Source organism: Oryx dammah, unplaced genomic scaffold (genome assembly GCF_014754425.2).
Source record: "Oryx dammah isolate SB20612 unplaced genomic scaffold, SCBI_Odam_1.1 HiC_scaffold_24, whole genome shotgun sequence".
NCBI classification, from domain to species: Eukaryota; Metazoa; Chordata; class Mammalia; order Artiodactyla; family Bovidae; genus Oryx; species Oryx dammah.
This window is the reverse complement of record NW_024070208.1, coordinates 75,465,741-75,487,943: the sequence shown is the minus strand read 5'-3', so window position 1 is coordinate 75,487,943 and position 22,203 is coordinate 75,465,741. Positions and strand designations below refer to the sequence as shown.

Below are 22,203 nucleotides of genomic sequence, written 5' to 3'. Positions count from 1 at the left end.
CGTTTCTCCCCGTGTGCTCACGTGGTCTCTCCTCCGGGCCGTTTCTCATGTGCTGACGTGGTCTCTCCTCCGGGCCGTTTCTCCCCGTGTGCTCACGTGGTCTCTCCTCCAGGCCAGTGCACGTGGGCGGCCAGGTCTCTTAAGGCCTCAGTCCTATTGCAGTAAATGTCCCCAGTGACCCATGCTAACATATCCACCTCTTGAAAGACCCTGTCTCTGGTGCAGTCACAGCCTGACTTCAGCATGTGAGTTTGGAGGGACACAGTTCATTCAGCCTGTAGTACGATTGGATAAACTGCTTACAATTCAGGATGAGGAACCCTTTGACTTTGCCCTGTATTTTCAGAGTGTCATGGGCTGGGGCAGGGGATAAATGAGCTGAACTCTGGAGGCAGCCAGTCTGTACCTACTGGCTGTTTGGCTTTGGGCAAGTCCAGCACTTTCTATCTACACCCTTGTCTGTTTTCTTATAGGTAAGATGGAAATGAAGGTGCCTCCTTCAAAGGTTGCTGTGAGGATTAAATCGGTTAAGATAGACGAAGCTCTTGGAGGTGTACTTGGTTCCTAGTAAGTGCTGTCTAAGTGCTGGTTGTGGTTGTCGGTTACACAACCCTCCCTTTGGAGAGGGTGGTGTTTATGCAGAGCTAAAATATGTATATGAGGATGGAAATTGATGTGTTGCCCCCCCTGAACTTTGTTGTATAGGATGTCTATAGTCGTTGGGCAGGGGCTTCTGACGTCATGGAAAAATTAAACAGTGCTTCTGTGTACTTCTCGTCATTTGACCTCATGAGTGAGCCTGTGACTTAGGCAGGATGGGAGTTTGCTGCCAGCGAGGCTGAGTGTGGTCCCCCAGGGGCAGCCCTGGACACAGTCCTTTAGAACCCTGCAGCCAAGTATGGCCTAGAAGACACCCCAGGCCACGAGCCTCGTTTCCACTGTCTTCTCAGGGCAGGGAGGTTCTGGAGGGTGATCTTTTGAGCAGAATTAATAACATTCTTTGTTGTTTGTGTCATTCAGAGTAACTCTACTGTCTATGGTCTCAATGTTTGTGTCCTCCTGCCAAAACTCATCTGTTGAAATCCTGACCTCCAGCGTGATCGTATTTGGGTGTTGGGCCCTTGGGAGGCGATTAGGTCATGAGGTTGGAGCCCTCATGGATGGGATTAGTGCCCTTGTGAAGGGACCCCAGAGAGTCCCCTGCCCTTTCTGCTGGGCTAGGACACAGTGCTCTGCCCTCTGTGAACCGGAAGGTGGGCCTTCACTCAGCACTGAGTCTGCTGGTGCCTTGAGCTCAGACTTCTTACCCTCCTGAACTGTGAGGAATAAATGTGGTTTATCAGTCAGCCTGTTCACGGTCGTTTTCTCAGAGCAGACTAAGACTCCTGTTTGTTGGGTCCCTGCACTTGGAAGGCTCCGTGCGGGCACTTCACCTGTGCCGTCTCAGGGGCGCCCACCCGCCTCTGGGAGGCACGACTGAGTGTTGGACGGAGGAGGACCCTGAGGCTCAGCGGTCCCGTCGCTTGCCAGCACCAGTGCCCAGGCAGGTCTGATCCCGAAGCCAGGCGCCCCGCCGGCAGCCCTCCCGCCACCCGGGGCCCGGGTGGAGGTGTGGCGAGCAACCTCGGCAACAGAGCGGCCGAGTTCTTCTGAGTAACAGGCTGTTGATGCACAGATGTTTTCCTTTTGAAGAGAGCAAAGGAGGACCACTTGGAGATCGTTTCAAAATCACACAGTTCAGGTGTTTGCATCACCAGGGAAGAGAGGCCTCGTGTCTCAGAAGAGCCCTCAGTGGCAAGACAAGCTCTAAACTGGGTCAGAAATGGGAGTAAAAAGGCAAGAGGTAGGTCTCACCTCTTAATAACCGTCAGGAATAAGCAGCTCACAGGGGCAGGGTGTGGCTATATTATGGAAATTTTGCTTATATGAGAAAAGAAAAAGTAATAAAACAGAGTCCAAGGAAGCTTAGATATTAATAATTAATGGTGAGTTCAAGGAGGTTTAGATAAGTAATGGTGGGTTAATATCAGAACTTTAACTAGAAATACCAAACCCCAGAGGTGAAAGTGTCCCGGGAATATTAATGTATAATGAGACAGAGGTGAGTGTAGCCAAGAGCTCACCGCTGAGCAGAGTCTGAAGTCAGGGAGGAAAGAGGGGCCTGCTTCCTGGGACTGGGTACTTGAGACAGGTCATGGCTGATGGAGTCTGAGGGCCTGTGCTTGCGATGAAATGCCCCCTACCCCCCGACCCCCAGCCCTGGAGGAGATGGGGGAGGGTGCAGCCTGGGCGGTGGGCGATGTTCTGGACAGCAGAGATTTCTCCACATACACGTCAGTCTTGCTCGATCACATGTCCTGCTTCTTTAGAAAATAACTCAGTTGTACTCTGAGAACGCTGTGTCCCAGGAACACACTTACACATAAATAGAAAATTTGGACACGAGTCTAGCAAAACAGAGATCCATTATGTGAAGAAATGAAATGCCTGTAACAAACCAAACCAAATGGGCAGGCAAGCCAAAGGGATCTGGCGGGGTTAGAGGATGCTGGCAGGTGAAGTGGCTGTGGGTCCTTACCTGGGAGGGTCATGCGGGGAACAGTGGAGATGGGCCTCACAGGTGCTTGCTGCCCTGGGGACTCCATCTTCTGGGGGACCTGGCTGACCAGGGAGTTTCATGCAGCCGGGAAGTGTGATGCCACGCAGCCGTTCTGTTGAGGCTGGGACTTGACCCGGGGCAGTCTGAGCTGCCTCTGGAAATGCGCTTGCGTGGAGCTCCCCTGGGCAGAAGCTAACAGAGAAAGGCTTCTCAGCCATCTTCGTTCAAATTGGAGTGGAGAGGAATGGGCAAGTCACTTGGGCAAAGAAGACAAGGCCTAAAATTCACAGGGTACGAACGTTTTACAAGAAGCAAGTAAAATCACGGTGGATAAAAGGGCTTTGCTCAAATGCTGATGTTTGATAGGCCTTTCAAAAAATAAACAGGCTTTATTGATTCGGGTGTGAAAAAAATACCCATTTAATAATTAAAGTTCAGTGAATTTTTTAAAAATATTCAGTGAGTTGTGGCAAATGTATGCACCCCCAGAATTGCCACCACAATCAGACACGGGACCATTTCCTTCAACCCAGGAGGTGCCCCCGTCCTCCTCTGTCAGGCTTCTCCCCAAGCCCTGCCCTCAGCAGTCCCCACTCCGCTTCCCGGCACTTTGGTGCGCCGTTTCCAGAGCCTCTGTGGACTCTTACGGCATGTCGCCTTTTGGGTCTGGCCGCTTTCACTCAGCACGTGCGTTTGAGATTTAGTTGTATTATTCTATCTATATCCCTCGGTTTCTTTATGGATACTCAAGTTGATGGGCATTCAGGGTGTTTCTAGCTATTGCCTATTATGAATAGAGCTGCCATAAGCACTCATGTGCAGGTCTTTATGTAGATGTATGAAACTGTTTATGGTGGGAGTATTCCCAAGAGTGAGACTGCTCGGTTATATGGTGACTATATGTTTAACTTTGAAGATTCTTCCCAAAGTTGCTGCACCATTTTGCATTCCCAGAAGCAAGGGACAAGAGTTCCAGTTACCCTACATCTTTGCCACCATGACTTGATATTAGCAGTAATTTCAATTTTGCTCATTCTGGTGGGTGTATGATAGTATTTCATTGTGGTTTTTATTTTCATTTCCCTAGTGACTAATGATGTTGAGCATCTTTTTGGGTGCTTACTTGAGATTCATATATCATTGGTATAGTATCTGTTTGAATCTTTTGCCCATTTTTAATTGGCTTCTTTTGCTTTCTTCTTGAGTTCTAAGAGTTGTTTCTATATTCTGGACACAAGTCATTCATCCGATATATAATTTTTGTTTTCCAGACAATTTCTTCCCACTCTGTTTGCCTTTTCATGTAATCCTGGATGCATTTTGAGGGCACACTCTTCTGATTTTGATGAAGTCCAGCTTATCTAAGCTATTGTTTCTTCTTGTTTCCTAATAAAAGATTTTCTTCTAGAATTTTAGCTCTTGCAGTTGGATACATTTTGAGTTTAAGTATATTCTGAAGGAGATCAACCCTGGGATTTCTTTGGAAGGAATGATGCTAAAGCTGAAGCTCCAGTACCTTGGCCACCTCATGCGAAGAGTTGACTCATTGGAAAAGACTCTGATGCTGGGAGGGATTGGGGGCAGGAGGAGAAGGGGACGACAAAAGATAAGATGGCTGGATGGTATCACGGACTCGATGGATGTGAGTCTGAGTGAACTCCGGGAGATGGTGACGGACAGGGAGGCCTGGCGTGCTGCAATTCATGGGGTCGCAAAAAGTCAGACACGACTGAGCAACTGAACTGAACTGAATGGTGTGAGATAAGAGTTGTAGTTAGTTCATTTTTTTTTGCATATGTATAGTGCATTGTTCAGCATCGTTTGTTGCAAAGACGGTCCATTCTTGAACTGCCTTGCCACTTATATCAGAAACATCTAGCCATACAAATGTGCTCTACTTCTGGACTCTATTCTGTTCCATTGATTGTTTTTACCAGTTATTTTTATTGAGATATAAATCATATACCATAAAATTCACCATATTAAAGTGTATAGTTCATTGGCTTTTAGTATATTCACAAGATTATGGAACCACCACCACTGTCTAATTTTACAGCATTTTCATCACCCCCAAAAGACTGTTCCAGTGATTTTTTCCCCCAGATTCTCTGATATAATTGACATGTAACATTGTTTATATTTAAGATACAATGTGTTCAATTACACTTAATAGACTGTAGTATAACTACCATCTTGTACCTCATACCATTCATACTGTTGCAAATGGCAGGATTAAAATTTTAAATTCTTTCTTTTGATTCTTTGACTAATTGATTGTTCAGGAGTGTATTATTTAATCTCCAAATATTTATAAAATTTTCAGGTTTTGTCTTGTTGCTCTCTAGTTTCAAACGATTGTGGTCAGAAGAGATACTTGCTATGATTTCAGTATTCTTAAATTTGCGAAGATTTGTTTTGTGACATAAGATAAGATGGATCCTAAAGAAAGTTCCATGTGTTTGAGAAGAATGTTTATTCTGCCACCGTTAGATGGAATATTCTGTATATGTTTGTTAGCCTCACCTTGTGGTTCAAGTCCAATGTTTCCTTGTTGATTTGTTGTCTTCAGGATCTACCCACTGATGGAAGTGGGGTCTTGAAGTTCCCTGCTATTAATTGTGCTGTTGTCTTAATTCACGCTTCAGGTCTGTTCCTATTTGCTTAACTTTAACAGTGCTCCCAGGTTGGAGGCATATATAAATTTATGGTTGTTATATCTTCTTGATGAATTGATCTCCCTCTTTGTCTCTTATCACTGTTGGCTTCTGTTTTGTCTGATTTTAAGTATCGCTACTGCTGGTGTCTTGGTTTCCTGTTGCTTGGAGTATCTTTTCCCATCCCTTCACTTGGAGATTATCTGTGTCCTTAAAGCTGAAGTGAATTTCCTGTAGAAAACATATAGTTGGGTCTTGCTTTCGTTAAATCCCATCCAGGCACTCCATGTCTTTTGGTTGGAAAATTCAGTTTGCATGTTAAGGTAATTATTGGTAGGTAACACTCCAGTACTCTTGCCTGGAAAATCCCATTGACGGAGGAGCCTGGTAGGCTGCAGTCCATGGGGTCGCTAAGAGTCGGGCACGACTGAGCGACTTCACTTTCTCTTTTCACTTTCATGCACTGGAGAAGGCAATGGCAACCCACTGCAGTGTTCTTGCCTGGAGAATCCCAGGGACGGGGGAGCCTGGTGGGCTGCCGTCGATGGGGTCGCACAGAGTCGGACACGACTGACGCGCCAGCAGCAGCAGCAAACACTTTTTATGCCATCTCACTGCTCTCTGACTGTTCGGTAGTTCCCTTGTTTCTTCCCGTCTTGTTGCCTTTCCCTGGTTTGGTGCTTCCTCTGGTGGTGTGCTCCAATTCCATTCTCTTTATATTTTGGAATCTGCTGTAGGTTTTTGCTTGTGGTTGCCAGGGGACTCATATAAAACATCTTATAGATATAAGTCTATTAGTATTCTGTCCTTTAACCTTTGAACCACAATTAAGTGGTTAACACACCATATTACAGTATTAGAGTATTCTGAATTTGGCTGTGTGTTTACTTTTACCAGTGTGCTGTATATTTCCATATGTTTTCATGATACTGATTAGAGTGTGTGTTCCTTAAGCATTTCTAATAAGGCAGTTCTAAGGGTGATGAATTCTCTCAGCTTTTGTTTGTCTGGATAATTCCTTGTTGTTCTTTCATTTCTGAAGGATAATTTTGCCAGATAGAGTATTCTTCACTGGCAGTTTTTTGTTTGTTTTTTTTTAGTTTCAGCACTTTGAATATATTACCCCATGCTCTCCTAGCTCTCTGATGAGAAATCCACTGATAGTTTAATGGGTGTTCCTTTATGGATTACAGTCGTTTCTCTTGCTGCTTTTAGGATTTTCTCTTTGTCTTTGATTTTTGAACAGTTTCATCATAGTGTATCTTAGAGAAGATCATTTGGGTTTGAAATAATGGGGTGACCTATATCTTCATGAACATGGATGTCCAGATTTTTTTCCCTGGTTTGGTAAGTTCTCCGCCATTTCTCCTTTAAATAAGTTTTTTTACCCTCTTCTCCCTTTCTTCTCTTTCTGGAACTCCACTAATTCACATATCAGTTCTTTTGCTGGGTCCCATAATTCACCTAGGCTCTCTTCGCTCTCTTTCACGCTTTCCTCGTTATTCTTCTGTGTCTGGGTGTTTCAGAGTCCTTTCCTCTAATTCACAGATCCTTCCTCTGTGTGGTCTGTTCTGCTGATGGTGCTCTCTATGCACTTCTCATTTCCTTCTCTGAGTCCTTCAGCTCCAGAACTTCTTTCTGGTTCTTTTTTAATAATTTCTCTCTCTTTGCTGATTTTCTCATTTTGTTCATATATTGTTTTTGTGATTTCTTTGACTTGCCTTTCTGGGTTTTCTTGTAGCTCAGGTTTCCTTAGAACAGTTATTTGTAACTCTCTATTAAGTACATTGTATTTGGATTTGGATACTGGGAAATTACTGCTATCCTTTGGTGGTGTCACATTTCCTTGACTGTTCACGTTTCTTGGACTTTCGTGTTGCTTTCACATTTGAGGTAGCAGTCACCTCCTTCCCTCTCTGCTGACTGCCTTGATAGATTCTGAAGCTCTCTCACAGCTCGTGTCCCCTAGCCCTTCACCACATCCCACCCTCAGGAGCACGTCAAGGGAGCCGTTCTGAGAGTCGAGGAGGTGTGGGCAAGGCAGGCAGTGTGCTGGGGGTGCCCACAGGCCAGGTGGGGGCTTCTTGGGTGAGGCTTCCCCAGCAGCTTATAGATGGGCTTCCTGATGGAGTCCACAGTGCAGACAGAAATTAAAGACCTCCAAGAATCTAATCTGCTCTTGTTCCCATCTGTCTCTGCCTCCAGTCCTGGAGGGCCTGATTTGATACCCTGGGTGCTACAGCAGAGAAGTGTCTCTCTGACAGTCCCACAGCTGGGGAAGCTGGGCGCTCTCCGTCTCCTCCGAGGGAAAAGGCCTTGTTTCTCCCAGGGTACTCCAACCTGGGGGTGGTGGTGATCCTGGCATGGTCAGCCTGCCCCTCCTGGAATCCAAGTAGGCTGTCCACACAGGACCAGTGTGTCCAGGCACGTGGTTTTCTGCTCTGGGGGGCGCTGGAACCTCTCTGGAAAGCTGGATTTACCAGGCGCTCTCGTCTGTAGGTGACCACCCGGGTCTGTCTTCTCAGGTGCTCCCGGCTGGTGGCTGAGAGGGGTGGAGCCTCTCACGGGTCCCTGCTGGTTCCACAGCCCCCATTACCCGATGCACAGGTGGGCCGGACTCCTCCTGAGGCCCTGGGCGAATGGTGCTGGACCCCCTGGCTCCCCAGGGGCACTTTCATTGGTGGAAGGAGGCTGATTTTTGTTGTCGGAGAACAAAATTGAGGGACATCTGTGACTCAGGACTCCATCGATCTTGATGTGTGCCCTCTAATTCTGCAGCCGTCTGTGCATGGCTCTGTAGTAAATATCGAAGTACAAGCTTGGTTTGGCTTCTTCCATATTGTTTTTGCTATTCTGTTCTCTAATTTGAACTTTTATTTATATTTTAGAATCAGCTCATCAATTTCTGAAAAAAAAAAAAAAAAACCAGAACCTATTGTGATTTTCATTAAGATTATGTTGAATCTATAATTCAGTTTGGGGAGGATTATCATTTTTACAGTATTGAGTTCTGATCTGTGAGAACATGGTCTATCTCTCCACTTGTATATTTAATTTCTCTCAATACTGTATAAAATTTTTATTTACAGGTCATATTTTGTTAATGTCCATATGTAGTTAAGATTTTTGGTGCTATTGTAAGGATACTAGATTTCTAAATTTCATGTTCCCTTTTTTAGTATATTTTACATTTTAAAATATACTAGTTCTCTGCTAGTATACAAAAATACAGTTAATTTTTGTGTATTGCCGTTGTATGCTAAGACTCTGTTAAATTCACTTATTGGTTCCAGTAGGGTTTTTAATACAGTCATGTCAGCTGTGAATAAAGATAGCTTTCTCTTTTCCTCCAGTGTATGCCTTTTCTTCATTACTCTGCATGTGTGTTAAGTCGCATCAGTGTGTCCGACTCTTTGCAACCCAATGGACTGAAACCCACCAGGCTCCCCTGCCCATGGAATCCTCCAGGCGAGAATACTGGAGTGGGTTGCCAGGCCCTCCTCCAGGGGGTCTTCCCGACCCAGGGATCGAGCCCAGGTCTCCTTCTGCAATGGCGGGTGGGTTCTTTGCCGCCGGCACCTCCTGGGAAGCCCTTCTTGCTCTGGCTAGGCTCTGTATCCTGTGTTGAACAGAAGTGGGAAGAGTGGAGTCACTGCCTTGTTTCCAGTCTGAAAAAGTGAAAGTCGCTCAGTCGTGTCCAGCTGTTTGTGGCCCTATGGACTACACAGTCCATGGAATACTCCAGGACAGAATTCTGGAGTGGGTAGCCTTTCCCTTCTCCAGGGGATCTTGCCAACCCAGGGATTGAGCCAAGGTCTCTCACATTGCAGGCAGATTCTGTACCACAGAGAAGTATTTGATTCTACATTAAAAGGGGTGTTAGCTGTAGGGATGCTGTTTATCAGACTGAGAAAGTTCTCTCTTATTCTTTGTTTGCTGATAATTTTTATCATGAATTGTTGAATTGTGTCAAATAATTTTTCCTGCATGTGTTGAGATCGTTGTGAGGTTTTTCTGTTTAAATCTGTTGATACGGTGATTCATTGATTGGTTTTCAAATATTAAGCTTAATTTACATTCCTCAGATGAGACAGTCCTTGGTAATGATGTATCATCCTTTTTACATATTGCTGGCTTTGATTTGCTCATTTTATTCAGGACTTCTTTTTGTTTATGTTCATAAAAGATATTGGCCAGTAGTCTTCTTTGCCATGAATGTCTTTATTTGGTTTTGTTGTCAGGGTAATATTGACCTCATAAAAGAAGTTGTGAAACATTCCTTTTTCTATTTTCTGGAAAAGTTTATTTAATATTCATATTTTTATACTTAAAATGTTCGGTAGAATTTACCAATGAAGCCACATACCTCTCCAAGTAAAAGTTCATAGATACAGTTATTCAGCTTTTTTTTTCCTTTAGTGACATTTGATTGTGTCTTTAAAGGAATTTTTCTACTTTAAAATTTACTGGTATAAAGTTTTCACTATATACACTTATTACCCTTTAATGTTTGTAATATATAGATAGATAGATGTCCCATCTCTGATTTCTTCTATTGATAATTCAAATTTTCTTTCTTTTTTGGCTAGAGAGCATAGAAGTAGAGACACTAGTACAATGATTCTCACATATCTATTACCCAGAGTCAATAATGATCAACATTTTGCCACAGTTCATTAATCCTTTTTTTTAATTGAAGTATTTTAAAGTTCTACACACTATATTTTACAACTTCTAGATAGTTCAGTATGCATCTCTTAAAAAATAAGCATTTTTAAAAATAGACCCATATGCCATTAGCTATTCCTAAAACTATTAACTGTGATTCCTTGGTGTCATCTTTTACTTAGATATATGCCTATATATAGGATTTTCCTGATTGTCTCAGAAATGCCATTTTATAGTTGATAGGTTCAAATCAGAATCCAAACAAGGTCTGCACCTTACCCAGGGCTGTTATGTGCCTTAGATCTCTTAATCCAGCGTGAATCGTTTTAATAAAATTTCCTCCCATAGAATGTTCTACATTCTGGGTTTGACTGTTTGCTTCCAGTTGGCTTCAGTTGACTTCCATTCTTCCATGATAAGAGCTTCTCCAGTCTGAGTCACTGTGAAATGTCTTGGGGCCTCTGTCCTCCCGGGGACCCTTCCTCAGCTCTCATGCCATGGGGTGTGGAGTGGGGCACCTCCCACTTCACAGCCAGGGGAACATCTGCTTCTCCGTTTCTCCGTCCAGCTCAGACCAGGCCCACTGCTCTGCCACCTGGGTCTCCCCCACGTCTGCATGCTTAGTCGCTCAGTCATGTCCAACTCTGTGTGACTTCATGGACTATATAGCCTGCCAGGCTCCTCTGTCTATGAGATTCTTCAAGCAAGAATACTGGAATGGGTTGCCATGCCCTCCTCCAGGGGAATTTTACTGACTCAGGGATCAAATCTTGCATCTTCCACATTGGCAGGCAGAGTCTTTACCATACTCTATCACCTGGGAAACCCCTCTGACTTCTGACCTCCACTTAATTACCTGTCTGTCTTGTTCATGGAGGTTTTCCATGTGTTTTAAGCCTTGTCCAGCAAATCTGTCTTCTACTCTAATACTGTATGTTTTCTTTAAATGTTACGTTTTATGAAAGCATAACACAGAGAAGTGCAGAGATCGCAAGCTTGATGGAGTCCATAATAGGAATGCATCCTAGATCAGGTGTCCATCTGTCCTGACGTCCAGCAGAGAGGTTGGCCAGGCTGTGATTTACCGCCACGTAACTCTAAGCACAGGTGTTCCCTGGTGGTCCAGTGGCTAGGATTCGCTGCTTTCACTGGTGTGGGCCATGGGTTCAATCCCCGGTTGGGAAATTACTGCAGCCAAAAAAATTAATTGAAAAACTAAATATAATCACATAGTTGTTGTTTTAGTTTCTAAGTCATTTCTCTTGCGACCCCTATAGCCCACCAGGCTCCTCTGTCCATGGAATTCTCCAGGCAAGAATTATGGAGTGAGTTGGCGTTCCCTTCTCCAGGGGATCTTCCCGACCCAGGGATGGAACCCGAGTCTCCTTCATCGGCAGGCGGAGTCTTTACCCGGGGCCACCAGGGAAGCCCATATTCACACTGCGTGTGTAGTTTCTGTCTGGCTCTCACTCAGCATTGCTTTAAGGTTTACACATGTTGCTACACAGAACAGGCCTGTCCGTTTTCATCACTGTAGAGTGTTGCTCAGCTCGCCTACCACACATTTTACTGTTGAGGGACATTTCAGTAGGATCTGGTTGGGGCTATTCTAAATGATGCTGGTCAGAACATTCTCATCCGCGTCTTTCTGGTGAACCTGCGCCCACATTTTTGTGTCATATATGCCTGGAGTGGAGTTGCTGGACTGTTGCGTCTGCAGAGGCTTAGCTTTTATAGATGCTGCCAAATGGTCTTCCACTGTGGTTGCACTAGACAATTTCTTAAAACACAGAACTTACCCTGTCTCCTCCCAGCCTTACCTAATACCCTTCAGTACCCCATCACACAGAGGCAAAACCCGCCTTCCTTAGTGCCTTCTCCAGGGCTCCCAGCCCCTGGGGTGCCCGGCCGTTCCCTCTGCTCAGACCACCCTCTCTCCTGACCACCCTCAACCTGTGCCTGCCTGTTGCCCCTTGAAGACTCCGCTCTTCAGGTAGTTCTCCCTCAGGACGCGTGGTTCCCCATCTTTTCATCTGTGGGGAAGGACTCCTGAGAGACCAGGGAGACCTCCAGTAATCTTCCCCTCAGATACCAGGAGGGGAGGAAGACACAGCTCATCCTCCTGACCACGGGCTGCTCCCACAATAGGGCTCGGAGAGGAGAGAGACCTGATTTTCTTGTCCTTGGCTGACATTGCTTTGTTCATTTTTATAGAACAAAGTTGTTTTGCGAGAGGAAGGAGACAAAGTTCTTATAAATCAAAAGAAAAAATTGTTAGGTACCTCACTGAAATGATCGGGCTGTTCAATTAGGAAAATGGCTGTATAAGCCCAGTGGAGCGTCCCTCAGTCCTTCTCTTTATTATGATCGAAAGAACCCTGTAAACTTAAAAGAGAAAAAGGCTCATGATGAAAAGCAGTTCTGTTATTTTTGAAACAACTCTGAAAAAGTGGTTAAGCTGAACGTGGCAGCGTCTCTTCTCTGCTGACCACAGGGCATTTTTACATTTTAACTGGATTTTGGTCTCCCAGGAGTGGCCTGCCTGTTGTTTTTTTAAGTGCTTTTGAAAAGCCAAGCGTACACCAGATCGTGCTTTTTAGTAATATTTAGGGTCCTGACATCTGCCCCCAAACGCCAGAGGCCAAGGTGTGTGAAGGCTGCCGTCAGCCTCCTGTGGGTGCCGGCAGTCACGTAGCTTTCCCAGTGGGCTTTGCCTACGCTTGTTTGGCTGGGGACAGAGTGTCTGAGAGGCTTGGATTCACTTGGCTCAGTGCATCCAGCCCCTTCAAAGCCCAGTCACTCCAACAAAATACATTTTTCTGGGAATTTTGGACTCAAGGTACTCTGACTGCCACTGGTGAGCAGTGATCAGATGCGTGTTCAGACTCACAGGAATATGAGTAAACGGATCCACTTTATGTGAAGTGTTTAAACGCACGTTCAGTAATGTGCCCTTAATTTCCTCCCCTAGTCCCTTCTTGCTTGTAATTCAGAGTTTTAATTGAATTTTACTTGGGCTGGAAAAGCACTGAAAGGATAGGCATGCCTTGCTCAGTCACGTCCGACTCCATGTGACCCCATGGACTGTATGTAGCCCACCAGGCTCCTCTGCCCATGGGATTTCTCAGGCAAGAATACTGGAGTGGGTTGCTATTTCCTTCTCCTTGAATGCTCTGGGGACACTTAACTAATAAAAAAAAACCCATCAGGCTTAATTTTGAGTTGTATTTTCATTTTTTAAAGGCTTCTTTAAAAAAAAACAAAAAACCTTTAAAGCTGGAATTGTGTGTGCACATGTGTGCTGGGGGTGATTCTCCTTCGTGTCCTGAAGGAGGCGTGAGCTTTCCTAGGTTTGCATTCCTCTTGCCTTCCTGACCGCCTCCAGGTAGCCAACATCCTTCTAGAGAACTTAAACTGGTTTTTAGTCATATTCTTAGCAAAAAGTAATTCTGAAGGTGCTTCTGTTACTGCCACCGGAAGCAGTGAGTCCAGATTCCAGAACCCTGGAAGTGGAGTCCAGTTGTTCCCGACTTGCGTGGCCAGCAGTGCCCACCCGCAGTGGGGTCCTGGGCTGGTGCCTCCTGCACGGGGCTCAGGGCTCCTGTGTAGTGGAGGTGTTGTTCTGGGGCCTCGGGTTGGCGGTCGTCTTCCAGAGTCTTCTCCCGGAATTCATTCTGCCCCACAGTGTTGGCCCCTGGCTGCTCGCCTGTGGGTCCTGGGGCCCCAGGTAGCTGAGCTCGTGTCTCCCATGTCCCCCGCCACCTGCTGTGGCCCGGCCCCCTTGGCCTGGGTGATGCAGGCCCCTCCGAGGTTGGCAGTGGCTTGGCTTTGACCTTTGACCCTCTTGTTCCTCCAAAGCTGTGAAATACTGCATTAAATATAGGGGACCTGGGCCTTGCTGGGGCCTCAGCTGCATTTGTTACTGTTTTATTTATTCATTCACTTTAGGGGAGGCTTGGCTTCTAAAATGGTTATCTAGAAGTTGTTTAAATGGGTCTATTTCTTTTCTTTCTGGGACATTTTGTTAGCACATCACCTAGAAGGGAATGACTTTGTGTGATATTTCCTAATTGTTCTTTTGTGCTGCCTCTAACTTAAGTTGCATTTCCAGACTCTCATTTCTCACGTAAGAAAGCAGACAGTCAGAAACCACTTTAAGTTAAGCATTAAGCCTTAAAATGTTTCTGAAGGACAAAACCTTTTAAATAGTCCAGTAATGGGTAGTGGACGCCATTGCTTTCTGCTCGAGTTGTGTCCAAGATGAAAAAAAAAAAAGATGTTTGGGAGCATAGAGTCTGGTTCACAGAGACCTGCTGGCCCTGCAGGCGGTGGGTGGGGAGAGGGATGAAGGGTCGGGGGCCACAAATGCAGATTCCTGACTCCTTCCCCGTTGATGGGGGCCTTGGTGCTGGCAGAACAAACATGTTTTGAGCAGCTGCCAACAAGCAAGTTAGAAGCTGCTCTCTAGCAGGCCTGCAGAACAGCATCCTGAGAGGCAAGTCATCTGCTGCCTCTCCCGGTGTGGCCACAGTGGAAGGCTCTGGGCAGCCGCCAGTGGCCGGGCCCCGGGTGGCTCACGGCAGCTGGTGAGGCCCGAGTCCTCCCCCCAGGCCCCGTCCCGCAGAGCCCCCTGCGTCCTTGGCGACACCTCAGACTTCTCGCCCCTCCTTCTAGGAGCCCAGGTAACAGCCTCAGAGAAGTCTGCCTGGTTGTGTTGTATGTGGGGTTCCAGAAAACAACTGAATTTTAAAGGAAGCCACCGCAAAGCTGTTGTAGAGCTACTTGGATGCTGGTGGAAATTCAAAGGGAAGTTTTTGCTATTGATTAGGGATCGTGAAGTGTGTTGAACTCAGATGAAAATATAAACTGGTAATAATTACAGGCGGAGTGGCCGACAGATTGCTTTCTTTCCACAATCCCACTGAATCTTTTTTTCAATCAGCTTTCTTTGACGTATAATTTACACACAAGCAAGCTGGCACATTAAGTGCAAAGATGGATGATTTTGCCAAATGTATATGCCCATGGAGCTACTGCCCTGGTAGAGATAACACCCCCTACCCTCACCCTGCTCCCCAGACACACACACTGGTCTGAGTGTTGTCCCTGGAGGTTGGTTTCTTAGGTTCTGGATGATGGCCTTTTGTCGTGCACTGACGCTCACCGCGGGGGAGGCTGGGGCAGGAGTGGGGGTGACTGGCCCTGAGTCAGTCTGAGTCCAGAGCACTTGCTCTCCCTGATCTGTGCCTCTGTGTCTGGCTTTTGGAGGAGGCGGCAACAGAGCCCCCAGACAAGGTGTGGCTTCCATAAGTCTGTACCCTGCGCAGCATCCGAGCCTGTGGATTTGTGACAGAGAACGTGAGAGATTCCCAACAGGCTGAAGGCTGCAGGGTCTCTTTGGGAGTCTGGACCGAGACGGAAACCGCTTGCTTTACTGCAGCAAGTATTTATTAAGTGCCTGCTGCACATGTGCTGGTGATGTGGGAAACATGAGATGAAGAGAATGCTGGACCCCTACCCTTGAGGAGTGTTGTGGTTTCGAGAAAGTTTAGAGAGAATGGTTCCAGGCAGAACAAAGTGCAGAATGGAAACACGGGGTCCCCTGTTGAGAAGGCAGGGAAGTGCTGTTAAAGGTCTTGAATAGGAAGCCTTTTCCTTTCTTCACTCTCTCTTGACTTACCATGTTTTTTCAGTCGCTATTTTACATTTTATTGTATATTATTTTACTATTATGTTAAATTCTCAGCCTTGAATTTATCCTTTACCTTTATATTGGACAACTTCAGTTTTAAGTTTAAATGCAAATATAGGAACATTTAATTTATATGTGGAATCACAGAAGTGACAATATTTTGTAACTCGTGCATACATACATATTTTATTCTTGTCAGAACTGGAAACTCTGCTCTGAACTCTCTCACCTGCGTTGATTTCCCTTTTCAACACGTGCATGCTCTGCGGACAGCCGCCTTCGGCCCCCAGTGCTGGAGCAGAGACCGAGGATGGGCACCGCAGTCTCTGCGGGCCACCCTGCCCTCCCTGTGCGTTCGTGTGTGTGGTCGGCCTGTTCGGGAGGCCCCGTGGAAGGAAGGGGCAGGGGGCAGGTAGGGTTTGCCTGCCGGTGTTGGCCTGAACACTGTGCCTCCTCCCTGCGTTCAGAGCGGCTTCTGCCCGGAAGGGACAGGCGTCCGCTCCTGGCCGACCCGGGCGTGGATGTGAGACCCCGCCTCGGCCTCGCTCAGGCCCCTCGCGGGTCCACCAGGACTCTGTGCTCCTGGGGCGTCGAGGACGCGTGAGCCGCCGGGGCTGCGCGGAGCTGCTCTGCGGGCCAGAAGGCGCAGTGCCGCCCCGGGCTTCTCTCACGCAGCACCGGTTCAGAGCAGAACGATGCCAGGACAGGGGCCACTGCACGTGCTGGTCCCCGGCAGGCTGCCTGGTGGGTGCCCGTGCCTGGGAAACGCCCGCGGGTGCCGGAGGGCTGAGGGCTGAGGGCGGAAGCGGAGCCTGGCGGGGGTGTCCGGGCCCTGCTGCCGGGCAGCCCCGGGGCCGGGCGCCGGTCTTGTTCCGAGTCTGGGCGGGAGGCCCCGAGCGGGCACCTGGCAGAGTCTGCGCGGGGCAGGCAGGAGGGGCGAAGGCAGGTCTGCAGCCGCCGCCTGCGCTTCCGTCGTCTGTTTCCTGTCACCCAGAGCGAGGTGGGGAGGAGGAGGCCTCACGGTGCGTGAGGCGAGCGCGTCGGTGACGGCCCAGCACGGGCCACACCGCAGAAGCGCCCTCAGTCCTGCCAGCGGCGTTTCCCCTCGGAGCCGCAGGTGGGGCCCGGCTGCGGGCGGGACGGGCGTGGGAGCCCTCCTGCCCTCCGCGGGGACTCGGGCTCTGAGCCCGCAGCTCCCCGGGGGAGGGGCCGCCTCGTCTCCCCGGTGGTCCCTGATTCAGAGATGGCAGCGGCGGCCGCTACAGCGGCGCGGCATCGTTTCCTCAGGAACGCCCGGCGTGGGCCGAGCAGGACGGCGGCCGGGCCGCCCTGGGAGGCCCCGAGGGGCGAGGGGACGGGGGGGGGGGGGGGGGGCGGGCCACAGAGCCTGCGGGGCGACCCCGCGTGGGTCCGGCCACCGGACCTCAGGGGCGCCGTGCCGCGCGGGCGCCCGTCAGGAAGCCGCTTTGCTGACACGCGTCCGGGGTCTCCGGCGGCAGGAAGCCCTGGGCCGTCGTGAGGGAAGCGGGCGAGGGGCCATCAAAGCCCGGCCAGAGGTGGAGCGGCTTGTTTTCCCACGTTTCCTGCAGCCCGAGGGACTTCCGAGGGGTTTCCGTGCAACTGGAGCAGGCGTCTCTCAGGGGAGAGGAGTGATAGAGGGGGGAGGCGCGGCCTGTGCAAGGAGACGAGGCCTCCAGAGCGCACGCGTCACACGCACGTGTGACCAAGGCCCGCGGCCGCGCAGCGCCCCGGCGCACGGCTGAAGCAGGTCCTCTGTCACGGGCCGCGTGTGACACACGAGGTCGACCGAGGAGAGCTGAGGACACGGCCGCCGTCCCCAGGCCGGGCTTGCACCCAGCCGGTGGTAACTGCGACCCACGCCGGCCCTTGCTCCTGCCTTTTCTACCGCGGTCTAATCTCACCCTGACCGCAGGCAGTTGATGCTGTTCATGGCTTAAGGATTTATCACTCAGAGAAAACAGTAAGATCTCCGTGTCCTCATTTCTAACTCTTTAGCGTTGCCTCGTGTCATAAAATATTGATTCAGCATGAATATTTTGTAGAGATGCCTCTTTTGTAGAGGTTGTTTTCATGTTAGACACTGGTGGCCATTTACATCCTTTTGCAGAGTTTAAGGAGAGTTAGCCCTTTTCTAGTTGGTTCACCTGGTGTGTGTGTGTTTCTAAATATGGTCCCAGTGTGTACAACAGTTCTAATTCGTAAACCAGATTAAACTCTTAAATGAAATCCTGCCTTTTTACACTCTTGCCACCAGGTGGCTAAGAAAAAATATTAAACAGGAAAAAAACCAACAATTATGCGAAGCACTCATGATTACTTACAATTTCTGCTTCAGCAATGAAATAGGAAACTCTAGATGGACTGTGTTTCAGTAAGAAAACTGCTGAATAAGTGACAGAGGCATTTCAAGTAGTGCCAGACCAGATGGACATTTCCATGAGTGTTTTTGTTTTCTTAAAGATTGACAATGTTAAACTCACCAAATTTTGCTGAAGTGAAACTTTTTGAGACTCTCTCTGAGCCTGTTCCACCTCTGGGCTGACCCTTGGACGTCCACATTATTCCTGACCTGTTGGACTTGAGACAAGGGTTTGGCTTTTGGGCTTCAGGATTCCCGAGGGGAGGGTGACTAAGTCCTGATCACAGCAGGGCCTCCCGGTCCAGGCTTTATACATCAGTAAAGTTGTCTGCAGAAACACTGCTTGAGTTCATTTAGAATCCGCTCAAAAACCCGAAAGTAAGATGCACCAAGTTGAATGTTAACTCCTGTGTGTCCCTTTTCATTGATTCTTCATATGAACGGTAAGATACTAGAGGGAAATCTGTGCCTGGGGGTGGTGGCACAACAGGGGAGAAACCCCTTCAGGCTTCTCTTCCTGGAATAGACCTACTAAAAACAGCACCCTGTGACAGAAACCCTTCCCCCGCCCACACTGCTACAGCACCCTGGCCGAGGCCCCGTCTGGTGAAAACGCAACGCCACCAGTCGCTCACCAGGCCTCCTGTGGCCGCTCAGCTTCCGTGCCTCCACTTTGCCCTTCAATGCTCTAAGTTATTAACTTTGACAAGTAACCTCTTGGTTGTACAGGATTTTATTCGCAATTCATTTTTCTGATTCAAAGTGAACATGAGTGCCTTAATCCTCTAATGGGAATTAATTGCTTGTTTCAGTGCTTAACTCTGATCCTTTCTCAATCCCCACAGGGACGAGGCTCTTCCTGAAGGATCTGTGTGTGTTGTTCAAAACACAATCAGAAAGGTAATGATGTTTTTCTTGTGAAGGGAGCCAGAAATGCACAATATTAATTTTTTTGTTACATAAGTGGTAGTCTTAAACTAATATTATATAGGATGTAATTCAGTAGATAAAATGTAGAGAATTATAATTCATTCATTCTATCAGGCTAGAGTATTTCCTAGAAAAGAAGGTTAAGTTTTTATTGCCAGGTTTTCTTTTATGGAAATAAGCCAGCCTCTTTTGCAGAAGAAAGCTACTGAACTGATTTTCTACAGAGTTGGAATCAACACACTGGCCTACCCATGATCATTTCTATGTAATGTCACCTTCCCGGGTATTTGCCTCGGCTCTGCAAAATTAAGGTCATGACTAATGCTTGATTCCCCTCTCCCGTTTATTATGTAGAATATTCTTTTGTTTCATTTGTTTCATTTGTAAGGGGCTTCCTTGATAAGAATATAAGCTAGCAGATATGTAAGATCTTGCTATAGGAAGCAGTTGGGGTGGAGAACTTAGGTGGGAATACAGTCACAGGGAAGAGGGGATTAACCTCTACTGGGTTGTGAGGCCTGGCACAGTCAGGAGAGATTAGCTCTTAGGGAGACAGAGGAATGAATGCAGTTTTCAACAACAGGCACAGACGCTCAGAAAGTTCAGCGTTTCCAGAGGCCCACATGTGCTAGGTGGCGGAGGGCGAGTTTGATTCAGGCCCGCCCCTGTGCACAGCACCCTTCAGCGGGCCGACCTGGGAGCGCCTCTTTCACGCCAGAGATGAACAGTCTTCAGTTGCTCTGGAAAAGCCCAAACGGCTCACCTCCACTTCCTGTGTTATTTACTGAACCAAGTCCTTACGCTTTATCCAAGACTCGGACCCTAACCCAGGGCTGTGGAAGGAGTTGCGTGGCAAGAGGAGAATGGGGTGGGAGACACGTTAATGTGCCTCCGACAGAAGGCAGCATCCCCCTCCATCATGCCACTGCCACCCCGCTGACGCTGGCCCAGGGGGTGGTGCTCAGGAGGGGCCCAGCATGCTCTGACAGAAGGCAGCGCCCATTCCGCAGCGGCACTGCCACCCCGCCAACACTGGCCCAGCAGGTGGTGCTCAGGAGGGGCCCAGCGTGCTCCTGACCAGTGGATCACAGGCGTGTTCTGAGGCAGCCCTGCTGCGGCTGGGAGGACCTGCCAGTGGTAATAGTCTTTCCCGTGTTCTGCTGGCCTCAACCCTCACAGCAGCCCTTGGCAATCAGCTGAACATGGTGGACAGAGGCCAGAGCACAGGGCAACAAGGAGCTCGAAAGAGAACAACTAAACCCGAAGCCAGCAGAGAAAGGAAACAGTACAGGTTAGAGCAGACATGACTAGAGAAAAATCAATGAAACCAAGAGCTGGTGTTCTTAAAAGAGCAAAAAATTAACATTTAGCTAGATTAAGAAAAAAAGGAGACGATATAAATCGGAATGAAAGTGAGAACATTACAACCCATTTTACAGAAATGAAAAGGATTGTAAGAGAGTAGTTATGAACAATTGTATGGCAACAAACATAACCTAAATGGATAAATTCCTAGAAACACGCACCTCACTAAGACTGTATCATGATGAAACAGAAAATCTGAATAGACCTGTTACTAGCAAGGAGATCGATCAGCCTGGTAATCAAGAATCCCTCCACAATGAAAATACGAACCAGAGGCTTCACTGTTGAATTCTACCAAACGTGCAAAGAGAATCAGCACCAGTTCTCCTCAAACTCTTCCCAAAAATTTAAGAAGAGGGAACACTTCCAAACTCATTTAGTGAGGTTAGCACTACCCTGATAATCAAAGCCAGAAAAAGACATTATATGAAAAACACAGTATCTCTGATGAAAATTGATGCAAAAATTTGAAACAAAATACTAACAGAGAATTCAGTGACACATTAAAAGGATTATATACCATGACCAAGTGGGATTTACTCGTGGAATGCAGTGATGGTTCAACATATGAAAATCAGTCAGTATACACTGTAGTCCAATGTACACTATATTAATGGAATGAAGGGGAAAAAACACTATCTCAGTCGATACAGAAAATCACGTGACAAGATTCAACACTACCTCCTGGTACAAGTATTTAATTAGGAATAGAAAGAAATTAATTACACCATCCTAATAAAGGCTGTATATGATAAGCCCACAGCTAACATCAAACTTAATGGTGAAAAAGCTTTTCCTCTAAGATCAGGAACAAGACAGCGATGTTTGCTTTTACCACTTAATTTTAGTAGAGTGATAAAAGAAAAAATAATAATAGGCATCCAAATTAGAAAGGAAGAAGTGGAATTCTCTCTGTTCACATGATCCTATATAGAAAATCCTAACATTTCCACAAGAAAATTATTAAGACTAGTAAATGAATTTAGCAAAGTTGCAGGATAAAACCAGTACACAAAAATCAGCTGCATTTGTATACATTAACAATGAACACTCTCCCCCCATATTTTCCACTTACGATTACATAAAAAGAATAAAATACTTAGGAATAAACATAACCAAGGAGGCAAAAGACTTGTACACTGAAAACTATAAGACATTATTAAAGGAAATGAAATAATTGGAAAGACATCTCATCTTCATGGATTATGACTTAAATTATTAAGATGTCAGTACTACCTAAACAGATTTAATGTTCTTGTCAAAATTTCCAAATAGTATTTTTCTTTCAGAAACAGAAAAATCCATCCTGAAATTCATACAGAATTTCAAGGAACTGCAAAAGAGCAAAGCAATCTAGAGGAAAAAACAAAGTTGGAGGTCTCATATGTCCTGATTCCAAAACATACTCCAAAGCTACGGCAATCAAAATAGCATAATACTGACATTAAGACAAGTTTAGTTGAACACAGTGAAAAGTGAAAGTCGCTCAGTCGTGTCCAACTCTTTGTGACCCCGTGGACTATACAGTCCATGGAATTCTCCAGGCCAGAATACTGGAGTGGGTAGCCTGTCCCTTCTCTGGTGGATCTTCCCAACCCAGGAATCGAACCAGGGTCTCCTGCATTACAGGTGGATTCTTTACCAACTGAGCTATCAGGGAAGCCCTATTGAACACAACAGAGAACCTAGAAATAAATCCTTAGATGTATGGTCAAATGATTTTTTGACAAAGGTGGAAAGACCAATGGGGAGAAAGACAGTTTTTTTCAACTGTTGGAAAACTGGGTACCTATATGCAAAAGAATGAAGCCGAACCCCTACTTTATCTACACGATACACACAAAAAAGTCAGGTGACATCAAAATGTAAACCATGTGCAGCAAAATACACGATCAACAGAGTAAAAAAGACAGCC

General features: G+C 47.0%; 1 protein-coding gene across 3 annotated transcripts in view; it reads left to right on the top strand.

The window, feature by feature from the left end:
• The window catches only part of GGACT (gamma-glutamylamine cyclotransferase), a 48,730-nt gene that overhangs the window by 18,830 nt on the left and 7,697 nt on the right, over positions 1 to 22,203 (top strand). For 2 of the 3 annotated variants that reach the window (XM_040267411.1, XM_040267410.1), the window contains exon 2: positions 18,839 to 18,893. The gene's annotated coding sequence lies outside the window, so the exon portion shown is untranslated. Of the gene's footprint in view, positions 1 to 343; positions 474 to 18,838; positions 18,894 to 22,203 lie in introns of those variants that run through there. The other variant, XM_040267409.1, reaches the window with a different exon arrangement.